The 15,479-nt window shown below is 40.6% G+C and overlaps 1 long non-coding RNA gene across 1 annotated transcript; it reads right to left on the reverse strand.

Annotated features, from left to right (window-relative positions):
* Positions 1 to 3,195: 3,195 nt before the first annotated feature.
* Positions 3,196 to 10,385, reverse strand: LOC147149679 (uncharacterized). The gene is made up of 2 exons (XR_015086224.1): positions 10,126 to 10,385; positions 3,196 to 5,144 (listed from the first exon to the last, which is right to left on the reverse strand). It is a non-coding gene; the product is annotated as an uncharacterized LOC147149679 (long non-coding RNA).
* Positions 10,386 to 15,479: the final 5,094 nt, after the last annotated feature.

Raw genomic sequence — 15,479 nt, forward strand, 5'->3', positions numbered from 1 at the left:
GTGGCTTTCGACCCAACATGACACTGTGCTGTATATGTGTTAGTATCATTCACTGTCTTTAGTGTTGTATTATTGCTATTTTATGGTATGTATAAAGTGCTGTGTTACAGCTGCAGCTGTTGTGAAAAGTGCTATATAAATAAAGTTGTATTGTATTGTGTTGTATTGTACTGTATGTAGCTCGCGAAAGCAAATTATCTGCATTGATTTTCTTTTCTTTACTTGTTTTTCTTCACTTTACTTTTCTTGCTAAATAAATAGCAAAATTACAAATGATCTTTACCTTTAAATGTTCCAATATCGCAAGCCTTTTTTGTTGCTAATCCCCTTTTAAAATAAATGTAACAATATCTGAACAAACAGTTTTTACTGGCCTTTAATTTCAAAAGTAGTTATTCATCAATGTGGTCCGGGACAAAAATGAGTTTGACACCCCTGCCTATAGCATGGCCATCCAAGTATTTTTCGAGGGGAGGCTATTATATATTTTTTTTCTTTAAAAAAAATAAAATATTTTTGTTGTTAGATTCACAAAAAAACATGACTATTTGTTTATGAAAAAGACTTCTCAATAAATAAATAAATAAGAGATCTAAAAACTATCTCGCTTTTTCATTTAAAATGTGGCAATTTTTCCAATATTCTTTTTCTATTGAAATTCTACATTCTTGAAAATATGTACCCTTTTCCTGAATTTTTTTTGTTTTTTTTTCTATATATTTTTTTTCTCTCCATTTTTTTGTCATGAATAAAAATGGTCTCAATATTGCAGATTTTTTAATTTGAAAATCACAACTTTATTTTCATAAATGTCTAAAACCTACTGAGGCCTTTCTACTCGAGAAAATGTGGAGCCTGGTCACTGGAGACAAGAAAAGGTGGACTTAATTGGATTTGGATTTAATGAATCAGGTTGATTTTACTGAAGCAATATGTCACTCACATAACACATCAGACGCATTATGTCATGAATATGCACATGAAAATAAAGGATTACATCTCCCTGGAGATGGAATGTGACACAGAGTTGTAATAAATTTTAAAGTACATGCTCTGCTCTCCATGAATCATTTAAGACGAATGCAGCATAACATTGATCAGCTAAAGTATGAACACGACACAAGCACCTGCTGCTGTGCATCCACATATGGAAAGTCAGTGCTGGGACACAAAGAGAGAAAAGTCCACTGTCGACTCAAAAATAATAGCAAAGTACTGCATAAAACAAAGGGATGGATTTGCAATGAAAGCAATGCGCAGACATGATCAGTGTTTGGCACAACTTCATTTTTTCCATGTTAGACTTTATTCTTGTAATATTACCCTTTGAAAAAAACAAACAACTCTCCATTAAAAATAAAAAACAGTCTAGTAAAAAAAAAAATTCAATTTCATTGTCGGGACTTTTCCTCAAAAATGTACAACTTAATATGACTAATTGTTGTTGTATACGGTAATTTTATTCCTGAATACAACTACAAGTTACTGATACGTTTTTATTTTTTTTTCCCTTTAACTTTCTTTCCCCAAAAAATTGACTTAAAAAAATAAAATACTGACATAAAACTACGTTTTCCTCAAAATAAACCACTTTTTTAGTTTTCTGTTAAGATTGAGACTTTTTGTAAAAATGCTAAACTTTTTAGAAAATGTGTGCCTTTGTAATTTTTCCCCCTTGTTTATAAAATCTCTCTAATCTAAAAACTCTTTCCTGTTCTTGCAAGATTTGCAAAATGCACATAACATTGTACAGAATATGTAACCTCTTTCTGTCCAAAATAAATGACTTTTTCTTGAAAATACAACTTGATTCTTATAAGATTTGGTTGTCCCGTCGACGTAAAATTTCAACCTGTGACGACAAAGAGTGTGAGAGCCAAGCGGGCCTGTTCCATTTCTCAGATGGCTTTTATTGGATGTGTTGCGAGGCGCCGCCTCTGCTTTGAATGTCACTTTTGTTTATTGATTCTCAAGTCTACAGGGAGAAATATTCCGCCGGGCCAAGCCGATCCGTGACATTCCGCCACCTTCTAGTGAGGGCTGGGCGGGAATAAAAAGCAAGTTTGTTATTCTGGGAAGAAAGGTCAGCGTCAAAGTGCTGTTTAAGATGGAGCGCGGGCACACGGGGAGAGCAAAGAAAGCCCAAAACAAAGTGCGTTGTCACTCAGTGTGTACATTTTTGGATCAATCGATGACGAAACATCGATGTGTGTTTTGCATGCTGCTGGCACGCTAATCAAATCTGTGCATGCTCCTCTCTTATCGATTTTTACCCGGGCCCTAATTTGCCGCTTGAGATCAGGCCGGCAGGCTCCCGTCCTCCTCATTTTCCCGCTCGTCTTGTCGCGGCGAACGTCTTCATGCCTCCGGGCGGCGTATCGAGCGAGAGCAAGCCTGCTCGGGCAAAGTGCTTAGCAGGGTATTGGCGGTGGTTAGATATGATAAAAAATGTGCCGCGAGAGGAGCCATCAGGCGGCTCATCTCGACCGTGTAACGGCCACTAAAGACACGCTGCCATTTTGACTGGTGCGTATGGCGGCCATTTTGGGTCATGGCTGCACATGGGATACGTTTTGAAAAGCGTTGGTTGCTATATTGCATTTTATTTAAGCAGCACACAGTGAATCCGCCACTAAATATATATATATATATATATATATATATATATATGTATATGTATATAATGTATATATATATATATGTATATATATATATATATATATATATATATGTATATACATTATATATATATATATGTATATATATATATATATATATATATGTATATACATTATATATATATACATATATATATATATATATATATATACATTATATACATATACACACATATATATATATATATATATATATATATATATATATATATACATTATATACATATACATTATATATATATATACACACACTTTATACATATATATATATATATATGTACATTATATATATATATATACATTATATATACATATATACATATATACAGAAAAAAACAAACTTTTTTGTTGACATTTTTACATTCATTCGGAAAAATGATTTGAATTCAATTTGCAATGCTATGATTTTTCTATACGTATATACAGTACGGTATATAATAAAACATCCCGTTACTCTACTCATGAAAAGATCAGAAGCGTGTGAATCATTTGCATGTAAAAGGCAGCAATCAATCCATTAAGGCAATGACATGTTTTTAATGGTTTTACATGCTTAATTACAAGCAAAGGCTCAGTGCAGAGCGTGACTCAATGACAAGCACATCATCAGGAAGGAAAAATACAGTTATTAGTCGAGTCTGTGTCTGTGGCAGAACCTAATGATGTCATCAGACATTGGCCGACAAATCAGTAACATGGTGAGCGGGTGCGAGCTGATGTTTGAAGACTGAAAAGTGTCGTGGTAGAACCCCTAGTCGCGACGTTGCGGGGAGCTGACACAGCATGAGACGAAAGACTCGCCAACCTTAAAAGTGAGGTCACATCAGGCCTGAGAGCTGCAGCCTTGTACCAGAACATCAATATCCCTCTTTTGACTTGTGGTGAATCATGGCATATTTGCATTCACAGATTCACATTTGCGCTGATTGCTTTTTTGTAACCTACAGTACGATACGTAGTAATATCAATCTTGTGTTTACTGTATATACTTTACCACACCAAATGATACGTCGTCTAAATGCTAGTGAACAGATACAGTATTGTAGCAAAAGATCCATAACAATATTGATACACAGTCGTACGATGCATAGTGATCTCTGATTATGTATTTGCTGATATACTGATACAGTATCATACCAAACCGTTTTAAATGTATTTCAATACAAAACCTTTATCCTTATAGCTGGTTTATCGATACAGCATTGTACCAAACGACCGAGGTGGGCATTTTACTAAATTTTGCTGGTCCGTCATTCGTCATCCATCAGCGGCCAGGATAACCGGCCGTCATTCCTCAGTCCGTCATTTTTCATGACAAACTGAATTGTAATCATCAGTACGTCAGTCCGTCTGTTAAGTGTGTTGGTCCCCCCCCCCAAAAAAATCGTCAGAAAAATGGGCGCCCGCCAGTGACGGACTGACGGATGCTGTTGGTGACGATTGGATTGACGGATGAAAACCCACTCCTGCCGTTCATCAGTCTATCGTTTTTGAAAGGTGTCCCGCCATCCGTCAATCGTCAGCAAAACGGGCGTCCGTCAGCCTGACGAAACGCCCACCTCTGCCAAACGACAATACCAAATGATATACATGTGTCCTGGTACACTTTTGCACCATACCATAGGCCTACATCATGTTAATGCTTGTCTACATCAGGCAAATTGATATTATGATGAGCGTCATACAGAACAACAATCCAAATCATGGTGATATTGAGCTATTCATGTAAATACTGGCGTATTGCAACAGTATGACACCAAACAACAAGGGGGTACTTTGTGATACCAATCTGTGATCCATTTTTGTGTGTATGGACGTAGTATTGTGCCAACTAGTATGAGTCATGGCCACAGTAAATCTAAATACTGGTGAACTGATAGCTCATCGTACCAAACCAAACACTATAATACATAGCAGTATCGATCTATTGTCTAAATGTTAGTATATTGACTACAGTATCGTGCCAAACAATGCTGCGATATTGATCTTTTGTCTATGTGCTGGTGGAGCAATCCTACCAAAGAGTACATTGCGAAATCAATCTTTTGTCGTAATGCTAATTAATTGCAATCGTACCAAACATTGGCTGGTGTCGAAGAAAATGGCTTTATCCTCTCAAAAGACAGCTCCATCTTCAGGTTCCTCAGTCCACTTCTATTGTTCTTCCAATTCAACTTCTTGTCCAACCTCCATGCGTACTCTTCCCATTTTCACCTTTCCTCTCCGCCTCCTGTCTTTACTTGTCCGTGTCAGCACCTTGCACACCTCCGGAGCTTTGCTCTCATCTTGTCATACACCTCCCACTCATTCCATCTCCAACTCCTCTCCGCACTTGAACTCACTGTTTTCTCACATGTGTTCATTTTCAGTGAGCGACACTTGCCCATCTCTCCTCAGCGTCGATCACAATGTCATTTGAGTGCATCACAGTATACGGGGATGTCATCGTCAACCTGGACCTCACCTCTGCAAACAAACACACGTACATAGCGAAACGGGTCTTGTGTACTTTTGCTGGTGTTGTGATATCAAATTATACAAAGCGATGATATAACACATTCTAGTTGTACGACACTGTATGCTGGTGTATCAGTTATCACTCTTATGTCTATGTGCCAGGGCTGTAGTCAAGTCCACCTTTATCGAGTCCAAGTCAAGTTTGAGTCCGAAAAGGTCCGATTCCAAATCAAGTCTGAATCCAAAAGGTCAGAGTCCAAGGTCACGTCCAGATGATCGCAACAGATAAAAAAACTATCTTCACGACCACAAAATTAGAGAAATGTCATTATGCTCAATACTCTTCTTAGATGCCACGGAACCCTTTGATTTATTAACCCCGTGTGCAGATAAACAGCTGGTGTATCCGTACACCAATAGCTTCATCACTTACTTATATAGACACAGTGGAAGCCGTCAATCAGTTAAGCAAAGAAGAGGAAAGAAAGACCAGAGCTGGGCATTTTACAAAAAATTTACAGTCTATTTATCGCCTTCCGCCTACAACCGGGGTACCTTTCCGTCATCCGTTTATCCAAATTGTAATCACCTTAGACATTTTAAACGGGCTTCCGTTAGCGTTTCCAACTACCAGCTTCGACAAACTACTACTAGCAAAACTCCCAACCCCCTCACCGTGGCCAGACTAAATGCGTCTCCTTTTAGCACCTTCCAGGACATTTTTGAAGCTTTATGTACCTTTAAGAACCACGGAAGCCTCGCCGCATTTAAAAGAGACTCATTTAGTCCGGCCGCGGTGAGGCTTCCATGCCATGGTGAGTCTTTCCGTTCATCGTTTCAAATATCGGCCAGCGAGGGGGTTGCGAAAATAGACAGAAAAAAAAGAGCTTTCGACTATATTTATCCTGACTGTTTCTTTAAACTTTCCCGTCTATCGTTTATCGCTTTATTCGTCATAGGTGGATAGGCGGACCGGCTCTGGAAAAGACCACTTTAATGTCACTCAGACTTGCGCCAAGGGCCAAACATCCTTTCAGTAAAATGTCCAAAAAGCAGAAGAGGTGATTTGGTGCATGTGTGATGAGTGAATCTCTCTCTCTCTCTCTCTCTCTCTCTTTCCTTCTCTCTCTGTGACCAAACTAGTTAAGTTGCTGTCACTCAGAGTGCCAAGGTCTACGGGGCACCAGAGCGAGGCGCCCCGTAATATGAGAGACGACGGAGACAGAGAGGTGGTCGGGTGGTGGTGGTGGAGTGAGGGGGTAGAAATTGGGCCAGGGATGATTGCAAATTGTCTGTCTAATGGCTGCCACCCAGGAAGCCATTTCAGGTGACTTGTTATCCGTCATGAGAGCTGCCAGGATCTCTTTGCTTCTCGCTGGGCTAAGAGCTCCAGGCTATCACCGCTGACCTCGCCTCTTTAAAAACGCCACCAATTTTGGATGTCTCCCCTCTAGTCGCCACCTGCTTTTTACGTGCCATCTTTCCTGCTCAGCAGCTGTTTTTTTTTTTAACAAAATCCTAGTGTACCCATACAGTGTCACACCAAACAACAATATCAATCATTTGTCTATATGTTGCCGTATCCTGGCAGTATCATACCAAACGATGATATAATACTCTTGATGTGTCTTCAGTTGTTGTTTTTTTAATAAATCATTTTGTCTTTTTAAGAAAATGTAATTTTTAAATTCATGAACTAATTTTCTCTTGTATATACATTTAGGACATAAACACATCAGTATACAGTGAGTCAAATTGAGCAGTGTGGGGGTGCGAATAGTGCTGATTGTAAATGAAGAAGAAAAAGAAGCGCTTAAAAGTGTCCAATGTGATATACTGATCAACAACAGTTACAGTGGTCCACTCAAAGTCAAACCAAAAATTGCTGTCAGCTGAAAATGACACCACAGTTGCTCAGGGCCCAGATAACGACCAATCATGGCTCAGCTTCAGAAAACAGGCGAGCCTTGATTGGTCGCTATTTGGTCGTCATTTTCAGTCGAAAGAAGTGACAAAATGGCCGCCCCGTGGATTTTGCTGCCTCACTCATATTCCACAAACGCAATATTAATCAGAATGCCGTGTTGTGGCTAGTGAAGGCGCATAGAATATATTATGGCAAATCATTTTGGCGGGTTGACTTCCGCGTTGAGCAAATAATGCAGAGTGATGAAGCTAGAATACTGTCACAACAGAGATGTGAAAAATTGGCGATGGAATTTTTAGTCATCTGTTTCAGAAGTTAATGGCAAGAACGAAGAAACGAAGACATTTGCATAGTTCAATAGTGCCTGGATGAGTAAAGGAGGTGAAAGAGGTGGTAGCCAGGATGTGGAGGATCCAAGAGATTTTTGCCAGCCCACGGCTCAGCATTTTGCCGACATCAATCCACGCTATCCCTGTTGACCTCTTTAAAAAGGCCTTCAATCTCAGCTGCATCCCCTCTAGTCGGCACCCCAACAACACCCATGAGTCGTTACGGTCCACCCTGTTTTGCATCTCTGCTGCTCAGCATCAGATTTTTGGGCGATAGATCAGCAAAGCAATGAATGACGATGACTCGGACATGACGGATTTGCGAATGAAAGCCTCGCCTCCTGCCAACCTTCGTCGAGCATTAACGGCGGGACTTTGGGGGATTCATCGAGAGCTCATCATTTGTCGTTCTTTCGGAGTGTCTTTCAGACTCCTGTGATGGAGTCACCTTTGAATGCTGCCCCAACGACTGTGGAATCTTTTGCAGGTTAAGTACCGATTAATAATAGCACACACTGCAATATCTTAATGCCATTTTTCACCTGCTAATCGCCTTCTTTATGTTGATGAGTTCTTAATTTCTTTCAGGTTTTCCTCAAGTCAACACACTTTCTGATGTTATGTCAGGCAAGCCCACTTTTTCAGTTGTGTACCAACACAGGATCTATACCTAGATACTAAATGTATATCATAACAAACAACAATGTGATAGCTAGCTATAGCAATATTAGCAATATTAGCAATAGCAATATTCTGTCCATATACTGGTATATAAATACATTATTATGACTATCCATATCAATATTGACCTTTTGGTTTTCCGATACAGTATTGGTGTATTTGAATAGAATCATACCAAGCAATTCAGAGATATTGCTCTTTTGTGCCGTTGTACTGATACAGCATTGCAGTAATGGTGAGTAGTAAAGAGAGAAAAAGACACTGTGGCTTCGCTGAAGAAGAGTTTGACTTCAAAGAGCAATAGCAGACACTGGCCACTAATTTATCTAGTGAGCAACAAAACAAAGAAGGTCACAAACCACAACGTAACACAAACTTACGGTACATAAATAAAACTAACAGTTATGGCCTGATCAAATGAAGCTGCTCTCCCCCCTGCCACTTTAAAATACTTCGTTGGTCACAAGATGTTACCTAAGTAATATTTTTATCGTAGACATGGATTTGGCTTGAGCAAAACACAAAAGAGGTGAGTTTTCAGCGAATAATGGCGAATAGGTTATCCCCCAAATATTTTGCAAATCAATTCAGCAAATTGACGGCTTACAAACTGTGACTGTGCAGGTGTTGACTGCATACGAGAATATTGATGCAATATCAATTTTGTGATGAATCTTTTGGTATTGTGATATGGTTTTGTATCGAAACAGCATACAGATAAAAGCTTTCAGGGACTTAAAACATCTAGGGTTCATCCCCAGGTTAGCTAGCAGCTAACAAGAGCTCTCTTTGGGACAAGTAAAAGAGACACAGGACATAAAGCATTTTCAGGGGTCTGGTATTGCCGACCTGAGAGGCAAAACGCGAGCAGATCTTGACAAGACTTCAATTCACGGGTCAGGAAACACGTCAGAGTGGCGGCACGCGGGTTGAGGAGAGCACTTAGCTTGACAGCTTCCTTTTAATGCCGGCTGCCTGCGAGCCCTGAGCCACGTCATGTGCCGCACATACAGATCAACTGGTGGCGCGCACGCTTTGAATGGCAATTTCATGCCCAATGTCAATTGCATGCACAGTATAGACCTGTGAGAATTTCACCTTGAATCCGATGTAAGCAGATTGGTTTGAACAAATTATCTTTCGATGGTGATATTTTGTTTATTGTGAGGAAGACGCTTGCAGTGGTGAGATATGCTGATACACTGGTACAGATAAAAATAAAATTGGTTTTGTACCAAACAAAAGCAGTTTTTATCATTTGTCCATATACCCATACAAAATTGTATCAAACAACAGAGCTGCTGTGTCAACTCAGTAAAATATATATATAATCTAATAAAATATATCATATAATAAAATATATTGGGCACTATTTTAATGACTGGCGCAAGTGCAGTCATTGTCAAAATCCCAGAGCAGGGATGGTTCAGAATGGTTCAGTTCTATTGCAGGCAATTTCCAAGTTTCAATCCCGGGCTCCTAGCTCACCATCGACCTGGCCAATTCCGTCAGTTGAACATACGCTCCACTTCACTTCCTCACTCACTCGGCAGTCGGCTCGGATAGTCGGCTCCTGCCGCAAACAATCCCCCACATGTGTCACTTTCTCCTCTTCCAGCGGACAATCGCTTCCGCATTTCGGCAATTGGATCGAACGCGCTACTCGCGTGACCGCATGACAAACACGGAAGTAACCACCGGAAAACAGAGATCTTAATACGAAGAGAAGAGTAACAGAAAGTACAAATACGAAGAGAATGTGCAAACAGAACACAATACAGAAAGTACAACTGGGCTACACTTAGATACACCAAAAATAACAAAATTGAATGTGCCGATTTTATCCAGAAAATTCGGTAACGGTTCAAAATCGTTTAATCGAGCAGCCCTATATGCAAAAGTACTGATACCACAAAAGCAGTAATGATGTTTTTTGTTTTTTTTTAACTGATACATGTGGTTACCGAAAACCTTGCTGAACGTATCCCTGAGAAATACAATAGAACACAACGAGTAGACATCAAAGTTTGTCTTCGACACAGATCGTAATCACCTTCCCCCAAACGTCTTGTTTTCCCCACAGATGGCCTCGCTGTTGGACTCTCGGGGGACGTTTCTGATGGCCTGTGTTGATGCCTCGCGACTTTCCAGGCTTCTTGATTGCTTCGCGGGCTCCCCCCACACTTGAGATGGGCCGCCTGGACCGCAGTCAAAGTACAGCCGCGGCCTCTCCTCAAACACAAACACACGCGCACAGGATTTCTAATGGATTTCAGGCAACACGCAGCTGGGCTCCAAACAAACTCATCAGAGCACTCCCGGATTTGTGGCTCCCATCGACCCTGGGAGCCTCCCACGCAAACTGGCTCTCTCGCCCGCGCTGCTCCGTGACATCACACGCCGCCATTGTTTGTCATCCGCACAAACACGCAAACAGTCTATCGCCGCTGGTTTCTATGTATTTGGAGTTGTTTTCTCCAGGGATCCTGGGGAAGCTTATTTACGTGTTTTATCACAGCGTGTTTGTGTGCTGGCTTAGTTTGCATTAGAATGTGACTTCCCGTTGAGCTACAAAGCAGAAACAAATACCGTAGACGGTGATAAGAAATGTCGTTTGAACATTTGTTCACCATCTTTAATATCGAGGTCTATGAACCAGTGTGCTTTTTTTTTCTCACTAGTTAGACGATTCAGTGCAGGAGGAGGGTGCTCTAGTAAAACAACTGTGTCTTATTAACATTGGTGCCCAGCAAATATTAATAAGGGATGGATTTTGTGGCCCGAAACGTATTTTTGACGCTGATTTAAAAAAAGTAGTTTTTTTTTTTTTTTTTCTAGCACATCACGTTTTGAGAAATTGTCATTTTTCGGGTTTTTCAAGAGGGGAAATCAACCCAAACATATTTTTTTCAAGAATATGTTCTCTGGTGGCCCACTAGTTGAAACACAGCATTCTGATGAAAATTGTGTTTGTGCAATATGAGTTAAGCAGCAAAATCCACCCCTTATTAGCCATCTCAGGAGGCGGCCATTTTGTCACTTCTGTCGACTGAAAATGACATCACAGTTGCTCAGGGCTCAGCTTCAGAAAACAGGTCAGCCGTGATTTGTCGTTACCTGAGCCCTGAGTAGTTGTGATGTCATTTTCAGTCGACAGAAGTAACAAAATGGCCGCCCCCAGATATGGCTAAAAATGTCTGGATTAAATGTTATTCCAGCAAATGCAATATTTATCAGAATATCTTGTTTCAATTAGTGGGCCTGTATAGAACATATTCTTGAAAAAAAAGATGATTGGGTTGACTTCCCCTTTAAGTTTGACCTATAAAAGGTTGTGCAATGCAGATTTTACCATGCATGCTATTTATACAGAATTATTTCAGAAAAAAAATTCCACCTAACCCTTAATTCATGAATACTACTTAATGCATCACAATGTTCCATATATTCTTCTTCTTCTTATTATTATTATTATTATTATTATTATCATTATCATTATGAAAACCTGATGTGCTCGAGAAAAAATGAGGGCAGATTCAGACTCAGTACAAAAAAAAACATCTAGAAAAGTTCACTCCAAAAAATAGTGAAAACTTGTTTTATTTTTCATTTTTTCCATTACTGCCTTCCACTACAGTATGACATCTTAGACAAACAGTGGACCCCCGTATACTTACGCTTCGACAACTGCGGAGTTGCATATTTGTATATTTAATTATTTTTTATTTCATTTTTTCCATTGTGTTGAGGTTTTCGGATTCATGGCTGCATAATGCACACTGACTGAACATTGAATTCTGTCAGTTCCATAGACTATTGGCTCCCATGTCACTGGCCAGTCGCCAAACATAAAACCGTTTGCGAGTCCTCGACCCGGTGGGCCAACGTGTCCTCGCTTGGCAAGGTCTTTTGTCTTCCAGAAGTCATGGGCTATTGATTGGCGGAAGGTGTCTCTGCGGAGTCGGCGTGCTGCGCTGGCGTATTCACAGTGTACTCAACAATGGAGGCTAAATTGTTCCCAGTGACTTTCCTGAGCAGCGGGAGCCTCCCTGGCTTTTCAGGTGATAAGCTCGAAAGACTTGACAAGGGCACCTCGCTCTCTCTCTTGCTCGCTCAAAGCTCGTCCGAGTAGAAGTTTTATTGGCAGGACAGCGCGTCCCGTGAGTTCTCGGGATATCTTGTAATGCGCCACCCCACTGCGGTGAACCGGGAGGTCACCGCCGTAATGGGCGGCAAATGGACTGATGCGCGATAGTTCAGCCCGGGTGAAGGGAACACAGTGTTTTATTTGGAAAAATGGTAGCAGGATCTACTGTAGTCAGACTCTGCCAGCTTCGGGTAAAAAGTCAGATGATACCGGGATAGGCTGCAGATCGGCAGACTTATATTGTTGGTGAGCTTTTTCCATCACTCATTCTGTCCAGGGTCATTCGGTGAGCGGGAGCCCAGCTGATTTTGTGAAAATGACGGCATACACTCAAGATTGGTCAGCAAGTCGATTTCATGTCACGTCATTCGTTCTCCGAAGCGATCCGACCTCCCGACAAGCCCATCGCAACAGCCAGAAGATGACACCAAAGAGAGAAATCCTCACGGATGATTTTCCACTCATTTCTTTCCTCTCCTATTAAACGCGTCTTCATCTCGGAAACGTCGCTCGTGGGCTGCCCGAGGCGGGGAGAAAAAAAACTGAATAAGTAAAAAGTTTAAGTCTAAATTGCTCTTTTGGGAAAGATTATGCATCATCCCAACTCGTAAAAAAAATAAAAAATGTTTCCATTCGTCTAAAATACATTTTAGAACTCCCCACAAACTGAACTAGAAGGCTCCACAGCATAAGTTCTGTGTTGTTGTTTTTTTTTTCTGCCTGTCATACCGAACATTTGTGCCAGATTTCACGTCAGTCAACCGCACTGAAAGAGATGGTAAAACAGGGGTCGCCAACCTTTTAGAAACTGACAGCAACTTCTTGGCTAGTAATGATTCATGCGAAGAGCAACCGGCAGCGACGATTCTACGACCAGAGGCTTAGGGGAGCTGAACTCCTAACCGGGCAGGATGAGTTTCACTGTTTTGTACATTTTAGCACAATTTCATTCCAACATTCATAAACGAGAAGCATGGCACTTTTTGGCAAAGTCTGTGACTAAACCATCAAATCTGATAAAGGATATTTAAATATTGAGCCATAGCCAAAGAGGAACGGATTGAATTTTATCCATTCAAGATCATTTCCTTGTTAGAAATTCTCCACTCGCATATTTCCTGTTCTGGTACATGAGAGGGGAAGTGTGGCAGCAAGAAGCCGGCCTCACCCGAGCTTCTCACAAAAAGCCAAAAAAGCAGTAGCACCATAAAATAACTGTACTAAAACAGGAAGTCTTCATGTCTCCAATATAATATTTTCAAACACATGTAATAATGCATTCTGATTTTCCATAGTCAGGCTAATGTATTTAGTATTTGTGTTTTACATCTGTAGATTTGCTGATATACTTTCTGCTGATGACAAACAAACAAAAACAAACAAACAGACGCTGCAGCCTCTCGAATGGCTTTAGCAGTAGCATAGCTAGCTGGTTTACTCTGTAGTTTTTTTTTTAACTTTGTAAGGATGATCTCCTCTGACTTTATATCTTTTTTTCTTTTTTTTTCCCCCATCATTGTGCCATTAAAAAGGGAGAACATTGATTTGGAATAGTATGGAGCCACCCCTGGTGCTACCGTATGAGTAAAATAAAAAATTCCCTCAGATTACTAATCCATTCCCTGGGATTACTAATATATTTCCTCAGTTTTACTCCGGGGGTCCGTCGTATATACCTCCATATATCTGTCATTTAAATTCAGTTTGAATGTGATATTCTTACTAGTGTGTATGTGCAGTGTTTTGTGAATCACATTTAAAGTTGTCGTGGCATGATATACTGTATCTTGCATCCCTTTTTCTTTCAACTGAAAGGCAACCTTGCTCTAGTTCCACGCGGTTGATATGGAGCCCCCGCAGCTGAAAAACGGAGGGAACAGGAAACTGAGGGTAGCGATTACTAAAGTGAGGGAACAGATGACAAAATGAAGGGAACAGAATGGTAAATTGAGGGCACATATTAGTGAACTGAGGGAACAAATACACAAACTTAGGGAAGAGACCATCAAGCAATATTATTTTTCTCACACTGTACCTCGTCATACAGGCTAATCGTGTGGGAATCCTTCACTCATTCTGCTCTGATTTACTGTGATGATTTGAAAAGGAAAAGGCACTCTTAACTCCACCCGTCATAGCGTGCCAGCATCTGTCTCAAAGAGATAGAAAACTCGGAGGGAGAGAATATTAACTTGCATCTTGCGCACATTCAACTCTGATTTACTGCGGTCATTTCAGAAGAAAAAGTCACTCTCTTGACTTTACTCTCGCTCCGTGGCGACGTCGTGCACTGGCAGAGATCCTGCACTTCACATAAAATTTCGCCCGAAAGAGATAACGGGCTTCATGGTTCTTCTTGCCATGAGTGACCAGGGAGCCTAGAAACTCCTCTGGATGTTTGCAAGCTGCGGTGGGGTTAAGATAGGTCTTTTTTTTTTTTTTTTTAATGCCCGCAATATAGCAGCGGTGAATGAGTACGTGACGCGGTTAATTCTCTTTCATGTACGACGGTGTTTTTAAAAGAAAAAAAAAGTGCATCACTCCTTGTAGCCTGCCAACATCTCGCCCCGAGATATTTTCCAAGCCGACGTCGTAAAGTGGGATCACCATAGAAACAGATGTGCGGCTCAAGGTAAAGCTCGGCCCAGGGAGGCGTGCGGGGAGAAACAATGCTCGAGTGAAGGGGGGCCTCAGCCAAGGAGCCACATTCAGCTATAGTTGTTTGTCGTACTCCCGTCTACAAGTGGGCTTGCATTGTAATTGCGGCATAAGTAGGATGCAGGAACTTCATCTCCAAGCTGATTGACCTACATCGGTCCCAGAACTCCCGCTGATCCAACGCGTTGTTTTCCTCGCTTTGTGATTGTGATTGTGCAAACAACAGTGTGAAAAGATTTAAAAATCAACATAAGTGAAAAAGGAAAAAAAACACCCATGATGTTGTTGCTTAATTACAAAACAATATCATGCATGTATTTTATTTAGCTTTTACTAAACAAAAGCAAAACACTGCACTAATTTATGTCAGATATTGGACCTGTGATTAGCAGCATGACAACTAGCTGCCATTTTTTCAAAATTTTCTAAAAAAAAAAAAACATGGAATGAGCATTTCCAACGCATCTAGTTTCCTCCATAAATTCTCCAAAAAAAACAGTTGATTACCAAAGTACATGATGTTTTCGACTACTCTGTCAAATGTCCCAAATTTGTGCTATTTAGATTGAGCGGCCCCGTTTTAAACGTTACAGTCATTTCGA

The sequence above is a fragment of the Filicampus tigris genome, chromosome 3 (assembly GCF_054856515.1).
Source record: "Filicampus tigris isolate MCC_2025a chromosome 3, RoL_Ftig_1.0, whole genome shotgun sequence".
Classification (NCBI taxonomy): Eukaryota; Metazoa; Chordata; class Actinopteri; order Syngnathiformes; family Syngnathidae; genus Filicampus; species Filicampus tigris.